Raw genomic sequence first — 14654 nt, 5'->3', positions numbered from 1 at the left:
GCCAGACTTTCAATGCTACAAATGTACCATTTTAAATAATGGTGGGTTAGTAACATTCCCTGTTGAATCACTCAAAAAACAGAATTAAATATTTTCAGTTGATTGTCAACCACATCCAACATTATTTCCCCAGAGGGAAGATTTAAATAATAAGTGTTATTTATTGAAAAAAGATAACACAACCCCATCTATGTGTCATAAAAAGAGCGGAGGGCATCTTTGACAACAAAGACAAACGTATCAGTAAAACATTTGTAAAAAAATAAAAAAATATAAAAAATAAAAATAAAAACTGGTTTGAGAACAGTTCTTCCACCGTAAGCCCTTTGACTGAAATACATGACCCCGATCAAGGATTCCTTCCCCAAAGGGCCAACATGAGATTCCAGTTCATACTCAATGAAGAGAGTAGAAGAAGCAAGGCCAATATGGAAGCCTTACCCCATTAGGTTGATGGTTCAGTCTGTTTTAGAGAAGCTAGCAGCTGGGGCTACTGGGTAATGCAGTTCTCTCCCATGTCCTGGGCGTAGCGGGCTGAGACGGTGGTGCGGAGCTCCTCCACATCACGACGCAGCCGCTGGGCTTCAGTCACCTTCCTCTGGAGGACCTCAGGACTCAGACAGTCCTCCACCTGCTCTGCCATGGGCGGGGGAGCTGGGAAGAAGAAGAAACAGTTACTACACACTATGAAAGTTACTTATTTTTTCTCTCAGAATGTAGCCTGTTCGTTTTTGAACGGTCTTCAATTGGCAAAAATGTAGCAGAAAAACAGGCATCTGGCAGATGTAAATTCATCCTAAAAAACACAAATATAAGTGTGTATAATATATAACACACACACACACACACCCCCAGGATTAGGTGACCGGACCTGGAAGTATGACGACAACGTATTACAACACTTGAAAAACCATGTTACACATATATATAGCTGTAAGTATTCTGTGGCTGCAACACTTACATTGGTAAAAGTCACAGGTGAATGTTTGATCATCGCTCAAGCTACAACTGATTAGAAGCGTTTCAGGTTTAAGTGAAAAATAGCGGCAGCCTTTTTCGTTCTTCTTTAAATGCTACTAAACCTGTCGCGGCGCGGTGGTCATCACTCACAGGAAACGCCAAGCAGCAGCGAGAGGTTGGGGTCTCGGCCCTGTGACCGCTGGGTCAGGACGTTGCAGAGGGAGCGCAGGTCGCAGAGGCATGAGGCCATCTCCCCGTGGAGACGCTGGGTGAGGCAGGCCCCGGCCGGCCGCAGCGAGGACGACGTCCGGTCCAGGTTCACCTTCTCCGAGTCCTCCAGACGCTCACGGAGGGTCAGGTTCTGCTCTCTTAGTTCCTGGTTCTGAGCCGACAGCTGGGAATACGCAGAAAACACACCGTTAGGAATGACAGAAATAGGCAACATATTCAACTCAAAGTTCTTCCTACACCTAAAATAGTTGGGTGCTGGAGATACAGCTTATTTTACAGCTTGTAAAATAAAATGGACAGTTACAGCACTCCAAAGGTTAAATTTCAATACTTATGTGCATGCTTAATGAACAAGTATTGAAATTTGACCTGTTTTCCAGGTCATCATTTTATGCATTAGGACAGAACATGAGCTCTGGAAGTTCTCAAGACAATTCCACTCAGAACATGGAACAGAGTATTATTTCCAGTAGTGGTGTAGTCCTGTCCTACCATCTCACCTCCTTCATGGCTGTGCGGAGCTGGAGCAAAACCCTGCTCTTTTAGAACAAACCTCCTCTCTCAGAGCATGGGAGCTGCTCTCCTCCTGAGACACCTGCTTCTCTATGACCTGGAGAAAGAGAGAATGGAACGTTTTAGAACCAGCACTAGACGACAACCACAAAAAGCAGCACAACATTCCAGAATGTAATATACTGGTGAAATGTCAAATGTAAAAGCTGAAGTAGGCCAAGAAAGAAGGAACAAGATGAAAAGACTGGCCTTTTTAAGTCTCTGCTGTTCCTCTCTCAGGCTGCTGTTCTCCCCTCTGTGTTTCTCCACATCCAGGGAGGGTAACCTTGCCCCGTCCTCCAGGTCCTCCTGCACCCGCTCTTGTAAACTGACAAAACACACAAAACTAATGACCAAAACAGGTCATTATACAAACAATGTAGGTTATACGAGTATGCATGCATATTAAAATGAGTATGTGTGTACAGTCGTGGCCAAACGTTTTGAGAATGACACAAATATTAATTTCCAAAGTGTGCTGCTTCAGTGTCTTTAGATATTTTTGTCAGATGTTACTATGGAATACTGAAGTATAATTACAAGCATTTCATAAGTGTCAAAGGCTTTTATTGACAATTACATGAAGTTGATGCAAAGTCAATATTTGCAGTGTTGACCCTTCTTTTTCAAGACCTGTGCAATCCGCCCTGGCATGCTGTCAATGAACTTCTATGCCACATCCTGACTGATGGCAGACCATTATTGCATAATAAACACTTGGAGTTTGTCAGGATTTGTGGGTTTTTGTTTGTCCACCCACCTCTTGAGGATTGACCACAAGTTCTCAATGGGATTAAGGTCTGGGAGTATCCTGGCCATGGACCCAAAATATTGATATTTTGTTCCCTGAGCCACTTAGTTATCACGTTTTCCTTATGGCAAGGTGCTCCATCATGCTGGAAAAGGCATTGTTCGTTAAACTGTTCCTGGATGGGAGAAGTTGCTCTCAGAAGATGTGTTGATACCATTCTTTATTCATGGCTGTGTTCTTAGGCAAAATTGTGAGTGAGCCCACTCCCTTGGCTGAGAAGCAACCCCACACATGAATGGTCTCAGGATGCTTTACTGTTGGCATGACACAGGACTGATGGTAGCGCTCACCTTGTCTTCTCCGAACAAGCTTTTTTCCGGATGCCCCAAACAGTTGGAAAGGGGATTCATCAGAGAAAAGGACTTTACCCCAGTCCTCAGCAGTCCAATCCCTGTACCTTGTGCAGAATATCGGTCTGTCCCTGATATTTTTCCTGGAGAGAAGTGGCTTCTTTGCTGCCCTTCTGAGACACCAGGCCATCCTCCAAAAGTCTTCGCCTCACTGTGCGTGCAGATGCACTCACACCTGCCTGCTGCCATTCCTGAGAAAGCTCTGTACTGGTGGTGCCCTGATCCCGCAGCTGAATCAACTTTAGGAGACGGTCCTGGCGCTTCCTGGACTTTCTTAGGCACCCTGAAGCCTTCTTCACAACAATTGAACCGCTCTCCTTGAAGTTCTTGATGATTCGATAAATGGTTGATTTAGGTGCAATCTTACTGGCAGCAATATCCTTGCCTGTGAAGCCCTTTTTGTGCAAAGCACTTGTTTGCTTGCAGGTAACCATGGTTGACAGAGGAAGAACAATGATTCCAAGCACCACCCTCCTTTTGAAGCTCCCAGTCTGTTATTCGAACTCAATCAGCATGACAGAGTGATCTCCAGCCTTGTCCTCGTCAACACTCACACCTATGTTAACGAGAGAATCACTGACATGTCAGCTGGTCCTTTTGTGGCAGGGCTGAAATGCAGTGGAAATGTTGTTTGGGGATTCAGTTAATTTGCATGGCAAAAAGGGACTTTGCAATTAATTGCAATTCATCTGATAACTTTTCATAACATTTTGGAGTATATGCAAATTGCCATCATACAAACTGAGGCAGCAGACTTTGTGAAAATTAATGTGTGTGTCATTCAACTTTTGGCAACACCTGGTATGTGATCATGTCAGAATGAGTGTATAGCTGTGTACCTGGTGACAGTGGTGAGCAGCTCCCTCTCCCTGCGTCTCTTCTCCTCCAGCTGGGTGTCCCTCTCCCGGGTGTGTGAGCGAGCCTCCTCCAGACACACCTCCAGCTCTCTGACCCGGCCCTGCAGCTGGAACGCCCGCTGCTCCACCTCCGACAGCTAAAAACACACACAACGAATATCAGAAGATTTATACATCTTATTAATGTGATTCCTGAGACAGTGAACGCCAGTTAGCAATAAAAAGATGATCTGGGACGTGACCGTAGAAGCACCCAGTCATTTTGACGAGGTAGGACGCGGTTGTATTGAGTGAGATTAAGGTATGTGTGTGTAATGCGGTCTGTGCCGGTTTTGACCTGTTTGCTCTGGCCCTGGTAGTCCTCCATTGTGGGCAGGTCAGCGAGGTAGCGCTCCAGAGTCTCGATGCGCTGCTGCTTCTCTCGGTTCTGCTCTGCCTCCTTCTGGCACTTCTTCTTCAGACTGTTGATGTGCTTGTCCCGGCTGCAAATCTACACACACAACATCAAAGTACGGAATAGCGGTCACTTTTTAAAAAAAAATAGAAAATTTCCCGACTGCAACACCACACACACCCAGTTATTAACTCACATTAAATAACTGTCACGTTGTGTCATTCGAAAAGGGAATCAGTTTATATAATTAGTGGACTGTCAATGTAGCAGTGTGATGTTGTGGCCCGACGCTCAGGTTCTCACCCTCTCCTCCTGCTTCTTCATCTCCTCGGCGTGCCTCTCGCTGGTCTCCCTCAGCGCATCGTTCAGACGCCGCGTCTCCGCCTCCACGGCATCGAGGCTGCGCTCTGCCTCCTCCAGGGCGGCGCAGTCACCGCGCTCTGCAAACTGGGCCCGTAGGAAGGCATTCTCCCTCTGAGCCTCCTGGAAGACACAGGAAAGACTTCGAGGTCATCCGTGGTCGTGCAGTATCAGCTCATGAAGTATGTGTGTGGCACTGGATAAAGAGAGATGAAAAATGCCAAAAGAATGTGCGAGTGTGTTCAGCTCACCTGCAGTCGGAGCAGACACGCGTCGCCGCCGGTAGGAGCGCCACGGCCGAGCAGGGCTCCGTGGACCTGCAGCTCCAGCTGAGACATCTGCTGCTTCTGTCTACAACAACACAGCCCAGAGTAAACCCCAGTGACATGGTCAGATACCACACACACACTTCCCCTGATACAGCCCACTGTAAGTGTATAGAAAATATTTTGCTTTTCTGGGTAGGGCATTAGATATCCCTTACCCCAGGACACTTTAAAGGAGCGTCTTCATGGATCAAAGCTTATTTTCAGCCTACCCAACACCCAAGGCTCTGATGAAGGTGTGCTACGCCAGAACATAAGTCAGTTTGTCCCCCCAAAAAACCCAGCTCTATGCAGGCACTTTTTCCCTTATATTCCTGGATAGTCACCACTTGAAGTGTCCTGGGGTGAGGAATACTTTCTTGGGATTACCGCGCAGTCGCGCACCTGATTCTTTTGTTCAAGCAGCGCCGGAGTGAGTTTGGTTACCTTTTCAATCTGAGGTAATAGGTGTGTACCTCTCTATGGCGAGCGCCTTCTCCTTCAGAATGCTCTCGTTGGCTTTGATCACCTCATCCCACTTCCTGGTCTCTGGTGGCATGGAGGGGGTGGAGTAGAGAGCAGGGTACTGGCCCACTCCAGCAGTCATCATCTGCGCAAACACATTGGACATGCCCAACTCAACTATAACGAATACCGAACAGACTTATCACCAAGGAGGAGGCCATCTTCTTTAAATTTGGCAACATTCAACCATTTTCCTCACTTAAAAAAGTGATTCCATTGTCCCGACATGGGCATTTTGAGCAGGTCTAATGTTGAGAACTACATGTGAGAAAGGAGAAATGGATACGTCTTGATAGACGTCATTTCCGGTCACAACTTGCAGGCTTGTTTTCGAGTTGCTGTGCGTTTTGTTGCTAACCTGTTTTGCTACCTGACAACTTTACGGTTTTCACTTTTTAATTACCGTTCATATATGTATTTATTTTTTCCTCAACTTTTTCACTCCGGACGCTTTATCTGGACACGATTCGTCAGGACCTCCAACAGCCGAAGCTAAGTAGTAACATTAACATGATGACTTCTAATTGCAGCCGCTGTACTCGGCTTACGGCGAGGATAGCTGTGCTGCAAGCCCAGCTTCAGACGCAATCGTTAGGCAAGGGTAATTTCAGTGTAGGAAAGGATGAAATAGCGTCTGTGGCACCAGTAAGTACAGATAGTAGTGTAAATCCCCTGGCACAGTCCCCGCAGCCGGACAACTTTCTCACGGTTTCTGGAAGGAAATGCTGTAGGAACGCTCAACCGGTGTCGCTCATTCAGCCGACAGAAACTTTCAACCGGTTTTCCCCATTAAGCAGCGGGTCGGAGTCAGAGGCCGATTCTTCTCTGGTCTCTACTCCTCCCGTTACGGGGTCTGAGACGCCGAAGCTTCCCACCATTAGCTCTGACAAATTGAAAACTCTAGTCATTGGCGACTCCATTACCCGCAGTATTAGACTTAAAGCGAATCATCCAGCGATCATACACTGTTTACCCGGGGGCAGGGCTACCGACGTTAAGGCTAATCTGAAGATGGTGCTGGCTAAAGCTAAAACTGGCGAGTGTAGAGAGTATAGAGATATTGTTATCCACGTCGGCACCAACGATGTTAGGATGAAACAGTCAGAAATCACTAAGCGCAACATAGCTTCTGCGTGCATATCAGCTAGAAAGATGTGTCGGCATCGAGTAATTGTCTCTGGCCCCCTCCCAGTTAGGGGGAGTGATGAGCTCTACAGCAGAGTCTCACAACTCAATCGCTGGTTGAAAACTGTTTTCTGCCCCTCCCAAAAGTTAGAATTTGTAGATAATTGGCCCTCTTTCTGGGACTCACCCACAAACAGGACCAAGCCTGACCTGCTGAGGAGTGACGGACTCCATCCTAGCTGGAGGGGTGCTCTCATCTTATCTACCAACATAGACAGGGCTCTAACTCCTCTAGCTCCACAATGAAATAGGGTGCAGGCCAGGCAGCAGGCTGTTAGCCAGCCTGCCAGCATAGTGGAGTCTGCCATTAGCACAGTCAGTGTAGTCAGCTCAGCTATCACCATTGAGACCGTGTCTGTGCCTCGACCTAGGTTGGGCAAAACTAAACATGGCGGTGTTCGCCTTAGCAATCTCACTAGGATAAAGACCACCTCCATTCCTGTCATTACTGAAAGAGATCATGATACCTCACATCTCAAAATAGGGCTACTTAATGTTAGATCCCTTACTTCAAAGGCAATTATAGTCAATGAACTAATCACTGATCATAATCTTGATGTGATTGGCCTGACTGAAACATGGCTTAAGCCTGATGAATTTACTGTTTTAAATGAGGCCTCACCTCCTGGCTACACTAGTGACCATATCCCCCGTGCATCCCGCAAAGGCGGAGGTGTTGCTAACATTTACGATAGCAAATTTCAATTTACAAAAAAAAAAATGACATTTTCGTCTTTTGAGCTTCTAGTCATGAAATCTATGCAGCCTACTCAATCACTTTTTATAGCTACTGTTTACAGGCCTCCTGGGCCATATACAGCGTTTCTCACTGAGTTCCCTGAATTCCTATCGGACCTTGTAGTCATAGCAGATAATATTCTAATCTTTGGTGACTTTAATATTCACATGGAAAAGTCCACAGACCCACTCCAAAAGGCTTTCAGAGCCATCATCGACTCAGTGGGTTTTGTCCAACATGTCTCTGGACCCACTCACTGTCACAGTCATACGCTGGACCTAGTTTTGTCCCATGGAATAAATGTGGTGGATCTTAATGTTTTTCCTCATAATCCTGGACTATCGGACCACCATTTTATTACGTTTGCAATTGCAACAAATAATCTGCTTAGACCCCAACCAAGGAACATCAAAAGTCGTGCTATAAATTCACAGACAACACAAAGATTCCTTGATGCCCTTCCAGACTCCCTCTGCCTACCCAAGGACGCCAGAGGACAAAAATCAGTTAACCACCTAACTGAGGATCTCAATCTAACCTTGCGCAATACCCTAGATGCAGTTGCACCCCTAAAAACAAAAAAAATGTCTCATAAGAAACTAGCTCCCTGGTACACAGAAAATACCCGAGCTCTGAAGCAAGCTTCCAGAAAATTGGAACGGAAATGGCGCCACACCAAACTGGAAGTCTTCCGACTAGCTTGGAAGGACGGTACCGTGCAGTACCGTAGAGCCCTTACTGCTGCTCGATCATCCTATTTTTCTAACTTAATTGAGGAAAATAAGAACAATCCGAAATTCCTTTTTAATACTGTCGCAAAGCTAACTAAAAAGCAGCATTCCCCAAGAGAGGATGACTTTCACTTTAGCAGTGATAAATTCATGAACTTCTTTGAGGAAAAGATTATGATTATTAGAAAGCAAATTACGGACTCCTCTTTAAACCTGCGTATTCCTCCAAACCTCAGTTGTCCTGAGTCTGCACAACTCTGCCAGGACCTAGGATCAAGAGAGACGCTCAAGTGTTTTAGTACTATATCTCTTGACACAATGATGAAAATAATCATGGCCTCTAAACCTTCAAGCTGCATACTGGACCCTATTCCAACTAAACTACTGAAAGAGCTGCTTCCTGTGCTTGGCCCTCCTATGTTGAACATAATAAACGGCTCTCTATCCACTGGATGTGTACCAAACTCACTAAAAGTGGCAGTAATAAAGCCTCTCTTGAAAAAGCCAAACCTTGATCCAGAAAATATAAAAAACTATCGGCCTATATCGAATCTTCCATTCCTCTCAAAAATTTTAGAGAAGGCTGTTGCGCAGCAACTCACTGCCTTCCTGAAGACAAACAATGTATACGAAATGCTTCAGTCTGGTTTTAGACCCCATCATAGCACTGAGACGGCACTTGTGAAGGTGGTAAATGACATTTTAATGGCATCGGACCGAGGCTCTGCATCTGTCCTCGTGCTCCTAGACCTTAGTGCTGCTTTTGATACCATCGATCACCACATTCTTTTGGAGAGATTGGAAACCCAAATTGGTCTACACGGACATGTTCTGGCCTGGTTTAGATCTTATCTGTCGGAAAGATATCAGTTTGTCTCTGTGAATGGTTTGTCCTCTGACAAATCAACTGTAAATTTCGGTGTTCCTCAAGGTTCCGTTTTAGGACCACTATTGTTTTCACTATATATTTTACCTCTTGGGGATGTTATTCGAAAACATAATGTAAACTTTCACTGCTATGCGGATGACACACAGCTGTACATTTCAATGAAACATGGTGAAGCCCCAAAATTGCCCTCGCTAGAAGCATGTGTTTCAGACATAAGGAAGTGGATGGCTGCAAACTTTCTACTATTAAACTCGGACAAAACAGAGATGCTTGTTCTAGGTCCCAAGAAACAAAGAGATCTTCTGTTGAATCTGACAATTAATCTTAATGGTTGTACAGTCGTCTCAAATAAAACTGTGAAGGACCTCGGCGTTACTCTGGACCCTGATCTCTCTTTTGAAGAACATATCAAGACCATTTCGAGGACAGCTTTTTTCCATCTACGTAACATTGCAAAAATCAGAAACTTTCTGTCCAAAAATGATGCAGAAAAATTAATCCATGCTTTTGTCACTTCTAGGTTAGACTACTGCAATGCTCTATTTTCCGGCTACCCGGATAAAGCACTAAATAAACTTCAGTTAGTGCTAAATACGGCTGCTAGAATCCTGACTAGAACCAAAAAATTTGATCATATTACTCCAGTGCTAGCCTCTCTACACTGGCTTCCTGTCAAAGCAAGGGCTGATTTCAAGGTTTTACTGCTAACCTACAAAGCATTACATGGGCTTGCTCCTACCTATCTCTCTGATTTGGTCCTGCCGTACATACCTATACGTACGCTACGGTCACAAGACGCAGGCCTCCTAATTGTCCCTAGAATTTCTAAGCAAACAGCTGGAGGCAGGGCTTTCTCCTATAGAGCTCCATTTTTATGGAACGGTCTGCCTACCCATGTCAGAGACGCAAACTCGGTCTCAACCTTTAAGTCTTTACTGAAGACTCATCTCTTCAGTGGGTCATATGATTGAGTGTAGTCTGGCCCAGGAGTGGGAAGGTGAACGGAAAGGCTCTGGAGCAACGAACCGCCCTTGCTGTCTCTGCCTGGCCGGTTCCCCTCTTTCCACTGGGATTCTCTGCCTCTAACCCTATTACAGGGGCTGAGTCACTGGCTTGCTGGGGCTCTCTCATGCCGTCCCTGGAGGGGGTGCGTCACCTGAGTGGGTTGATTCACTGTTGTGGTCATCCTGTCTGGGTTGGCGCCCCCCCCCCCCTTGGGTTGTGCCGTGGCGGAGATCTTTGTGGGCTATACTCAGCCTTGTCTCAGGATGGTAGGTTGGTGGTTGAAGATATCCCTCTAGTGGTGTGGGGGCTGTGCTTTGGCAAAGTGGGTGGGGTTATATCCTTCCTGTTTGGCCCTGTCCGGGGGTGTCCTCGGATGGGGCCACAGTGTCTCCTGACCCCTCCTGTCTCAGCCTCCAGTATTTATGCTGCAGTAGTTTATGTGTCGGGGGGCTGGGGTCAGTTTGTTATATCTGGAGTACTTCTCCTGTCCTATTCGGTGTCCTGTGTGAATCTAAGTGTGCGTTCTCTAATTCTCTCCTTCTCTCTTTCTTTCTCTCTCTCGGAGGACCTGAGCCCTAGGACCATGCCCCAGGACTACCTGACATGATGACTCCTTGCTGTCCCCAGTCCACCTGGCCATGCTGCTGTTCCAGTTTCAACTGACCTGAGCCCTAGGACCATGCCCCAGGACTACCTGACATGATGACTCCTTGCTGTCCCCAGTCTACCTGGCCATGCTGCTGCTCCAGTTTCAACTTCCACCTGACTGTGCTGCTGCTCTAGTTTCAACTGTTCTGCCTTATTATTATTCGACCATGCTGGTCATTTATGAACATTGAACATCTTGACCATGTTCTGTTATAATCTCCACCCGGCACAGCCAGAAGAGGACTGGCCACCCCACATAGCCTGGTTCCTCTCTAGGTTTCTTCCTAGGTATTGGCCTTTCTAGGGAGTTTTTCCTAGCCACCGTGCTTCTCCACCTGCATTGCTTGCTGTTTGGGGTTTTAGGCTGGGTTTCTGTACAGCACTTTGAGATATCAGCTGATGTACGAAGGGCTATATAAATAAATTTGATTTGATTTGATGTGTAATCCAGAGTGAAATGGGGTCCGTCTTAACGCTTTTTGGTCCAACTGCTCAGCTCACCTGCATCTGCTCCACTTGCATGCGGAGACTCTCCAGCTGCTGCTTGTGCTGCTGTTGCCAGCTGGGCAGCTTGCTGCATCTCTCCTGCAGCATGGGTTCATAGGCCTTGGCCTCCCTCAGCAGAGCCTGGGTCTGCAGATACAGAGAGCTTGGGTACACACCTGCTGACACAGCCCTAGTTCCACCTGGCTGGCTGCTCCTCTGGCTGTAGGGGTCTGGAGCTCCGGGGACCCCCGGCCTTGTCTCGGGGAGAGCCTTGTAAGAGTGCTCCATGGCACCCCTGTAGGCCTCCCTGCTTCCCTCGGGAGTCTCCCCCAGGCTGGTCATCTGGAGCCTGAGTCGGACGTCGGGGCAGTAGCCCGCCAGCAGAGCAGATTGGTTCATTGTGGGCTCCATGGCGGGCATGTTGAACCTCTGGCCCTCATCCATGCAAGAGTGATCCCCCGAGGGGAACAGAGAATGGTCTAGTCCGTTCACCAGGCTGCAGCAGCGGCTCAGGCAGTCCGGCTCGCCCCGCGCCGCCTTGTGCCATGTCCAGGTTGGGCGAAGAGGCTGATTTGGAGAGGGAGGACGACTTCGAGTTGGAGGTTCCACCGGAGGTTCGGGAGCCCGAGGAGGGCCGGTGTGCCTCGGCAGAAGCCTGGGAATCTTCTTGGGAACGGGGCTGGGGATTGGAGGCCGGTGGTCCGGCCGTGGAAGGCATGACATGGGCAGTGGGGATGGGAATCTGACTGCGGATGGGCTGGAACGAGGGGCTGTTGCTGGAACTGCAGAAATCTGGGTGGGGTAAGAGAAAGGAACCGTTAGAGTTGGGTCCGAATTTGAAGCAGCATTCATTTAGTAACAATAAAATGTACTTTTCACTGGGAAGTGGTGAACAAAAACTGCCACTCAGGTGGCATTGAATTCAGTGAATGGCCTTAAACAGTACAACTCTTCCTTTCTCCAAACAATCTCTGGCTTAATATTCCTTTACAGAGAGTTGGTATGGTGTACGTACCCAACACCAGCCACACTATTTTCAGATGGTGATGTGAATCATACTACACACTGTGACTGGGGTCAATGTGTGGCCCAGGTGACACCACTAGTACTGACTGACCTGGTAAGTAGACCTTAAGCAACCCAATTTAAAAGTAACAGGTCGTTACTAGAACATGCATCTTAGAGGTCGTCCCTGGTCCTTTCCAATGCATTTTTATTCTTTCTTTAAAGGGCAGTGTAATTCAAATAAATCTTAAGACAGTCGTGTCTGCTTGAATTCATTGCAGACAGAAAAGACCATTCATTCACGAACCAAGAAACCCATTGCAGTCTCCTTACCACATGCGAGAACAGACAGGCAAATAGCCTAACCTCAGATCATTAGACTCCACACCAAAGAAGCACCTCATTTTGATTGTGTCATAATGCCTATAAAACTATATTTTGAAACGGAAACCGTTAGGCACATCAGTTTTCAAATTAAGAAACCTCTGCATTTAAAGCACTGGAAACTAGTAAAAAAACAACAACTAGGCCTGTGTGACAGCTAACAGCAGACCCCATACACAAGCCCTACTTCATTACAGCTATTTAAAGAGAAAACGACAGAGCACTGCTCACCTGGCACTCACTCCGACACTGGGAGAAACGTGTTATTAGACGTGACATTTTTTAACAGCCCAGTGGAAGGGGTGAGCTGCAGCAGTAAGATGTTATATACGTAATTCTCCTTTTAGTGTTCAATTGTGAATGCAGATGGCATGGCGTTATTACAATAGCTTAATGGACTCACCCCAATTATTGGGAAAAAAACTATAGACTCACAAATAGGCTTACCACAGGCAAACACACAGTAATACCAATAAAGCACTCCAGTCTCACCTTCACTCGGGCATACGGACAGTACATACACCTCCAGTCCTAGTACTTCCCAAATTATGTTCTAATATAAACCCCATTGGATGCAGCTAATCTGTAAGCATTAAATGTGGTGTTGGAGTGTTGGACCAGTAACCTGGGTAAGAGCGTCTGCTGAATGTTTTAAATGTAAGTCCGGCGAGTCACACATACCTTGAGATTTTGGGCTTATCTGACGACAGCATTGCGATTAGGCCAATAAACATGATAATCACTTCATACACCTGGTAATTGTTTTCCAACTCTCTGAATGTCTGGCATCTCTGGAAATAAGGCATTTCAAATTGATATTCACTGAGGCCGATCTGAACAAAAAGCTAACTTGTATAACACATTTAACATGTGAGCTAGTCAGCCATCAGCAGTGTAACTAACATTACTCACCACCGTGAACATAGAGAACAGTGTGTACGGCTGTGTGGGGTGGTGTTTCAGAACTGAGCCATACGACATGTTGCATGATAAGCATGGGTGTTGTGGTAGTACACGTCAAGAAGTTAGAGCAGGGGGGGGGGGGGCGTTCTCACCTTCTGTGCTGTCAGATGGGGTGACGCCTAGCCCCGTGTCCCCACTGTCCGCTGTCTCAGGCCGGCGGCCAAAGCGGCTCTGAAACTTCCCAGACACAGCTGGCGTCTGCCACTCCATGTCAGGAAACCCAGCTGAAATGCATACATGATGTGTGAAAAGCACAACCAACATCCACAAGGTCATCATTTTGATGAGGCTAAAGGCGCCCGCACAGCTACATAGGTTATGTTTGCTCCAAGAAGAACTTGGTTAGGCGAAGCGACAGTGTGTTCTCATACTCCCTAAAGACCTCTGACGGTTAGCTAGCTAAACTCTAGAACAGCAGCTGGCAGAGGAGAATTAATCTAAGATAAATCAAGAAAACTGTCATTAATTTTGACGTTTTTGCCGAGGACATCTTAGTTATGCAGTATTTCTCAAGACATTTATTTTTGCATGAAAACTAGTAGACTCTGGTTGAATGACAAACACTCCCACTTGGAGTAGTACTGTTGACCAATCACCAACGAAGGGGCGTAAGACTTTTGCAACCAAACTTCAACTTGCCTCAAGAAAAGAATGTAGTGTGCACGAACAGCCGGAAAAAGACCTGCCAAAGACCAAAATGTCATAATATAGGTGCAAACTGTTTAGACTGGGAAGCTTTACCTGTCAGCTTAGACTCCAGGTATCTCTGTGAGGTGGTCATTCCACCTGTCAAGAAAAGAGCTTGATAATATGAGTATCTGTGTGAAGTTCTGGGCCACATTCAGTTGCAGATAGAAATGCCATAAATAGAACCAACATGACTCCTTGTTCTACATGTTGGAGATGCATGTTTGTTCTACATAACAAATTTTTATCTGGTCGTTTCAAAACGTTGTGTCCTGCTGAACCTGCTCCTTGAGTGGACAACGGTTCTAGCCCTAGAGCAATGTGATGTGCAGAACAGTGAGAGAAAAGTATAGGAAGGAACAAAACACAAGCCCTTCCCTCCCCCTTGTTATATATCACAGCAATTGCTCAAGAGGCTACAAAGTAGGGCCACAGCAACATCAGGAATTTCAGTGAGTATTTCTGGGCAAACAGATCAACTGTGCTGGCAAGAACACGCACCTCGAAATTACATAACGGGGGCTTGAGTGGTTTAATGGAGGGGTGTGAGAGAGTCTAAACTGAATTTAAGAGCCAAGGGGGATGCT

The 14654-nt window shown here is 46.5% G+C and overlaps 1 pseudogene; it reads right to left on the bottom strand.

The window, feature by feature from the left end:
* Nucleotides 1-490: 490 nt before the first annotated feature.
* On the bottom strand, nt 491-13726 carry LOC109901773 (centrosomal protein of 85 kDa-like; annotated as a pseudogene).
* Between the last annotated feature and the right edge of the window lie 928 nt (nt 13727-14654).

This window comes from Oncorhynchus kisutch, linkage group LG13 (assembly GCF_002021735.2).
Source record: "Oncorhynchus kisutch isolate 150728-3 linkage group LG13, Okis_V2, whole genome shotgun sequence".
Taxonomy (NCBI): Eukaryota; Metazoa; Chordata; class Actinopteri; order Salmoniformes; family Salmonidae; genus Oncorhynchus; species Oncorhynchus kisutch.
This window is presented reverse-complemented; position numbering and strand designations above follow the sequence as displayed.